The following is a 6,232-nucleotide window of genomic DNA, read 5'->3' as shown; positions in this document are numbered from 1 at the left end:
CTCCTACCATAGCTCTGGTAAAACCTATTTCAGTTTTTTCCACTTTGTCTCTATTTATTTAATTTCTAAATTTTCAAATTCTTAAGCGATACTTAGCAGAAGTATGGATAGTTCATGTAGGTCTTACTGTACTGTGCCAAGCCCATTGTGTGAGCACAATCGGCCCTTTTAAAGAGAGAATAAAACAATCTCTATAGGGTATAGATGAGGTTATAGGTGCAGAGCAATATAGAGCAAACTGATAACGTGAAGAAAGAGCATTTTTTGTGTGGGGAATTGAACCGACTGATCAATCTCCAGGAGGTTTATTGGCCTAGAGAGCAAAACAAAATTGGTTGGCTTTGGGAGATAGAAATTCTCAGTTTTTTCATTCAGCAGCTGTTAGCACCTTGATTTCCAAGGCTTGCTAAGCTTGGCTGGCGGTGGCACCTTGCACCCTAGCCAACCGGTGGAAACGAAGGCATGAGGCAGGCATGTCTTTACAAGGTGACCCGACGGTGTCGGTTGGTGTCGACACTGGTCCCTAAGGCAAGTGGCAGTCGTGATGCACGTGATGGCCCGATGATGTCGAGGCAGGGATGCTAAACGGGAAACAGGCTTGTGGGACAAGGCAATCGAGAAAAACGGCTAAGTATTGGGAGCTGGGGTTGGATCACGAAATTGGCCAGGCAGCCTTGAGTTGGCTCGGGCAAAACGGAGGCAGGCTTGAGTTGGCTCGGGCAAAACGGTTATTGACGGTTAACAGCATTTCTGCACATGTTGCTGGGAACGTGGGACAGGTGTCCAAGGCAGAAACGGGCTGCATGTGTTGCTGGCAGCATGGGACAGGTGTCCAAGGCAGAAACGGGCAGTTATCGGCAGTTAATTTCCAGGCAGTTTCATGTTTCAATGTGCTGGCAGATTCTGGCAGTGCCAGCACAGCCCTAGGGCAGTTGGGGGTGTCAACTGCAAGATCATGGGTTGGCCCCATGATCTCATGTACTTAGTGGCCACGTTTTTAGGATTGTAAGCCTATTTAGGCAAGCATTTTCGTAGCCTAAGGCAGAGGGTTGTTCTGTCTAGGTTCTTGAGTGTAATCCTTTGTGAGTTGGTGCTTAATAAAGGTTGGGACGGTTTCCGTAACTCTTGAGTGTGTTCCTAGACGTTCAAACATATCGGGTGTGTGTGTAAACACTAGTTGGCTGAGACCAAGTTGTTGGCAAACTTGGTGCCATCACGGGCAGATTTCTAGGCGAAAAACAGCCCCGTGACAGCAGCTATAGTAAGATCAAGTAGGAAGAAAATATGTTTTTGGCAAAATGGTGTGGGTGATGTTATGAATGAGGAGCAAATTAAGGAGCATTTGTGCAGCATTTTAAAGAGATTTTCAAACGTGATGAAGAAGTGGGCAGGTGTAATCTGGGTCCGGATTCTTGGAGTATGGGGATAATGGTTACCCACAAAACAGAGATTTTCGAACACGATGAAGAAGTGGGCAGGTGCAATCTGGGTCCTGATTCTTGGAGTATGGAGATTATGTGCCTTTTTTGAACTCTTGTACTTTACAATCTATAATGTGTTTTACATGCAATATGGATCTTTATTTGATAGATCTTAAATTGTAGAGACCCGTAAATTCATTTTATAATTTTATTGTTTTATAAATGGAAAAGTGATGGATTAATGAAAATATTAGAGTTGGGGGTCAAAGTGTGAGAAGTTGAAAGCCATGGGTGTTTGTGTGATTTGTGCATGTGTGTGTGTGCCGTGTATACCAGGAGAACTTTTTCTTTTTTTCCCATTTTCTTCTTCTCAGCTCTCTCTCCATTTCTCCTCTAAGTCTCTCACTCTCTCACCCAATCACTCAAAACTCACAACAATCAAGCTTAACTCCATCGTCTACTAGTATATTCGAGCTTGTATCGCGTTGGACAAAGCTTGGTTCGGTGTATTGTTGCTTGATTTGGACTCCGGAAGCTAGGGTTTGCACAATCTCCTTGATTTCGGTTTGGATACTCGAGGTAGGAAATTCTACCTCTCTTTATATGTTATTTGGGTTCTCTTATGTCTTATTTGAGTATTTTCATGCTTTGTTTGAGCTGATATTGGTTGTTGTTTGGTCTGGATCAAAATCTGTTATCTGATGAAAAAATCGCCAAATTCCGGATTCCTACCGGTAGGCCCGTTCTTTCTACCGGTAGAACATTGTTGTGTTGCCAGAAAATTAGCTTCCTACCGGTAGAACTTTTCTCCTACCGGTAGCCTGTCTCAAATTTTTCCTCGTGCAAAATGGTGGCCTTCCTGATCAGTTTTTGTACCGGTAGAAGCTATTTCCTACCGGTAGGATTACTAATTTTTCTCGGACTCCTACCGGTACCATTTTCTTCCTACCGGTAGAATTCTTGTGAGCCAAAATCGTGTACCCTCTGTTTCCAGTTTGTACCGGTAGGTACCCATTTCCTACCGGTAGGTAACCTGTTAAAAGTAAAAATTTCCCTGACGCTTGAAGTCCCATTCTTTCTTTCTTTCCAAAGCCTTGGACCATTTAAGGGTACTTATATTATTATATACATACATAATGAGAAATCAGGTGGCCTTACTTGTTTCCCTATTTAACGTGGCATGCATTAAGATTGTTCAAAATTGGTAGGACCGTGAAGTGATAAATTTGGACTTCTTGCACGACACTCTTTCGAACAATACATTTGAACTTGTGAACGACGCGCGAACATTCAGGGCCCATCGACGGGTGGGTGCCTGGCAGGGGATATCAGGGTCCCATAATTAGCCTGGCAGGAGCTAATGCTCAAAATAATTACTCAAGGCCTAACCTTCAAGGTGGGTGCTTGGCAGGGGATATCAGGGTCCCAAAATTAGCCTGGCAGGAGCTTCGGCTCAGACACCCAAACGACACGACATATTGAGACATAAATCGAAAGGGTATGATTTATGGGTTGAATAAAAGAAAAATTGGAGATTTTGGGACACTTGTTCATGAAAATTGTGCTTCCTCCGTTGTCTTGTGATCTTTTATCATTCGTTCATTCGTCTCGCTCATTTGCATATAGAGTTTGCGTAGACTTTTCTACTGGGCTAGTGTATCTCAAGCCTTATATTATTTTCAGGTGCTAACCCGGGACCATAGCTTGCATTGCTTGGCGTGCTCGGAGTGTGGACATTATTTTTGAAAGCTAACCGAAGGAGTTACTTATTCATCTTTGTAAACTTATTTTGAAAGATGTATTTGTAACTTAAATTGTAATTCTTTTGACTCGGAATATTGTAACCACTAATTCTCTTTCGAACTTCGCTACTTATGTTAAATCTGGGGCCGTTGAGCCGATATTGTAATATTTTGGAACCGTGTGAACTTGGAAGTATTTGCTTTGGGAATGAGAATATAGTGATCTTTTGGGTACCGTACGGATATTTGTGAGTATTTTTATTATGTAAATCATTTATAATTATGTTTAAAATCGAGTACGTGACAACTTGGTATCAGAGCATAGGTTTAGAACACCTAGAAACCGTGGGGAGACGTTTTGTCTCATGGGTTCAAAATGTCGCTCCTTCTAACATAATTTGTGCATGCTTGTGTGACTAACATTCATGTGATTACTTGGCATTGCATTTTCGTTATCGTAGAGTGTCGTAGAGTTATTAACCCGTGTTAGGAAGTTGAGGGCTTCGACCTCATAGTAATAATGTTGTGGTTAATGGTTTCTTTTCTTATATCGTGTAGTAAGATGCCTCCGAAGACCCGTGTCAGACGAGTTGGGGCTGGAACCCGGGGTGGTCGAGGCCGTGGTCGTGGCCGTGGGGTACCTCTTGAGGACGAGGTTAGTCATCATGGGGAGAACCCAGGTGGGAACCCGGGGGCTGGGGCCGGTCGAGGTGCAGGTGTACCTCCTGCTCAGAACCAATTCGCTAGGGACCTCGTCGCAGCACTTACAGCTGCAAATCTTTTAAACCAAGCACCTAGAGAGAATGTCGAGGATCGAGCTATGGTGGCGATGCGGGAGTTTAGCCGTAGAAACCCTCCAGTGTTCGATGGGACTAGTAGCGACCCTTTGGTAGCGGACCATTGGCTAGCCCAAATCCGTAAACTTCTCAGAGCTCTTAATATCACAGAAGATAACATTAGGGTAGGTATCGTGGCGGTGCAACTAGTTGGGGAGGCCGGTGAATGGTGGGAATCCGTCCTTGAAAGCAGGAAAGATGCAAGGAGAGCGGCAAGGACCGCGGCTCAAATAGATGAGCCAGACGTTGAGAATTTGACATGGGCTGAATTTGAGGCGTTATTTGAGGAGCAGTATTTTCCAGAAACTAGCCGCGAGCAATTGAGGGACCAATTCGAAAAGTTAGAGCAAGGAAGCATGACCGTGTTGGAGTACGCACAAAAATTCCAATCTTTATCTCGCTTTGCGCCAGAGTTGGTGGCGACGGAAGAGAGGAAATGTAGACGCTTTGAGAAAGGACTGCACAACACCGTAAGGAGGATGGTAATGGTACAACGCAAGACAAAATACGCCGAGGTAGTTGAGTGTGCGAGGAGCATTGAGATACCGAAAGAGGCGCAACGTAATAGAGGGGTTTGGGAACCACGACAACCAACCGTGAACACGAGTTCTTCATCGGGGAGCTTTGGAAGCCAAGGGAGGAAAAGGACAAGGGAACCACCTCAGACACCGCAGGGTAGTTCGTCGAACTTTAGGCCGCCTTCTTCTTTGGGGATCCGGGGTGCTTTGTCTAGACCTTCAACCGTGTGCTACAAGTGTAATCAACCTGGACACGTTCGTGCTCAGTGTCCACGCCTCGGGGAAACTTGTTATATTTGTGGTAAAACGGATCATTTCGCAAGGAGTTGTCCTCAGGGGTCGGGAGCGCGCAGTGAGTCAGGTTCTGTGCAGCAGCCGGGAACGGGGCGTAATGTGGGCCAACCGTTTAGGGGTACTCAGAGGCAGCAGCAGCCTTACTTTCGTCAGACTACGTCAGCTCAGAGTTCCGGGGTTGATAAGGGAGCGAGTTCTTCCGCGCCTGCTCAGGGTTCTGGTCAGAGAGGGGGTTTTATGCAGGGTCAGGGTACCCAGGGGCGAGTTTTCAACATCACTTCTGCTATCCCACCTACCACTTCTCAGGCTCCGGAAACTTCTGTTGTGAGGGGTACTTTTCTTTTGTTCAACTCATTTGCTAAAGTACTCTTTGATTCTGGAGCATCGCATTCTTTCATTGCTGCATCATTTGTGTGTACTTTGGAATTGGAATCGGAAACTATTAGTCCTCCTTTGTTTGTCGAAACACCTCTAGGGGGTAGAACACCTCTTGACCGTATTTGTCGAGATTGTGAGTTGGTTATCCGTGATTGTCGTTTCATGTTCGACTTCATCGTTTTAGGAATGTCGGGGTTTGATCTTATCTTGGGAATGGATTGGCTATCCAAATTTCATGCTACCATCGATTGTTTTAAGCGTCGAGTTCGTATTTGTCCACCCGAAGGTCCTTGTTTTGAATTCTTTGGGGAGCGTCGAGAACCATTGGAACCTTATTTATGTGGGCCTCGTGAGCTAGGGTCGGTTTATTCATTGTTGGCGAGTTTGACGTTAGATGAGGATGCCTTCATGCGTGGGGAGTTACCCTTAGTGGTTTGCGACTTTCCGGATGTATTCCCGGAAGAGTTACCTGGTTTACCTCCCGAGCGAGAGATTGAGTTCACCATTGATCTACTTCCCGGTACCGCTCCTATCTCCGTACCTCCGTATCGTTTTGCACCCGCCGAATTGAGAGAGCTAAAGACTCAGTTACAAGAACTGGAGAACCTAGGATTCATTCGTCCAAGTACGTCTCCGTGGGGAGCACCGGCTCTTTTTGCGCAAAAGAAGGATGGTTCACTCCGTTTGTGTATTGACTACCGTAAGCTAAACTGAGTCACCATTAAGAACAAGTATCCTATGCCTAGAATCGATGATTTGTTTGATCAACTACGGGGTGCCACTTGTTTTTCTAAAATCGACTTAAGGTCCGGTTATCACCAATTGAGGGTTCGTAGAGAGGACATCCCTAAAACCGCTTTCCGCACTCGTTATGGCCATTATGAGTTCGTTGTTATGCCTTTCGGACTGACGAACGCTCCAGCTACTTTCATGGACCTAATGAATCGTATTTTCCGTGCTTATCTTGATCGCTTCGTCGTCGTCTTTGTGGATGATATTTTGATCTATTCGCCTACGGAGGAGGAACACCAAGCCCATCTCAC

This window comes from Rhododendron vialii, chromosome 2a (assembly GCF_030253575.1).
Source record: "Rhododendron vialii isolate Sample 1 chromosome 2a, ASM3025357v1".
Classification (NCBI taxonomy): domain Eukaryota; kingdom Viridiplantae; phylum Streptophyta; class Magnoliopsida; order Ericales; family Ericaceae; genus Rhododendron; species Rhododendron vialii.
This window is presented reverse-complemented; position numbering follows the sequence as displayed.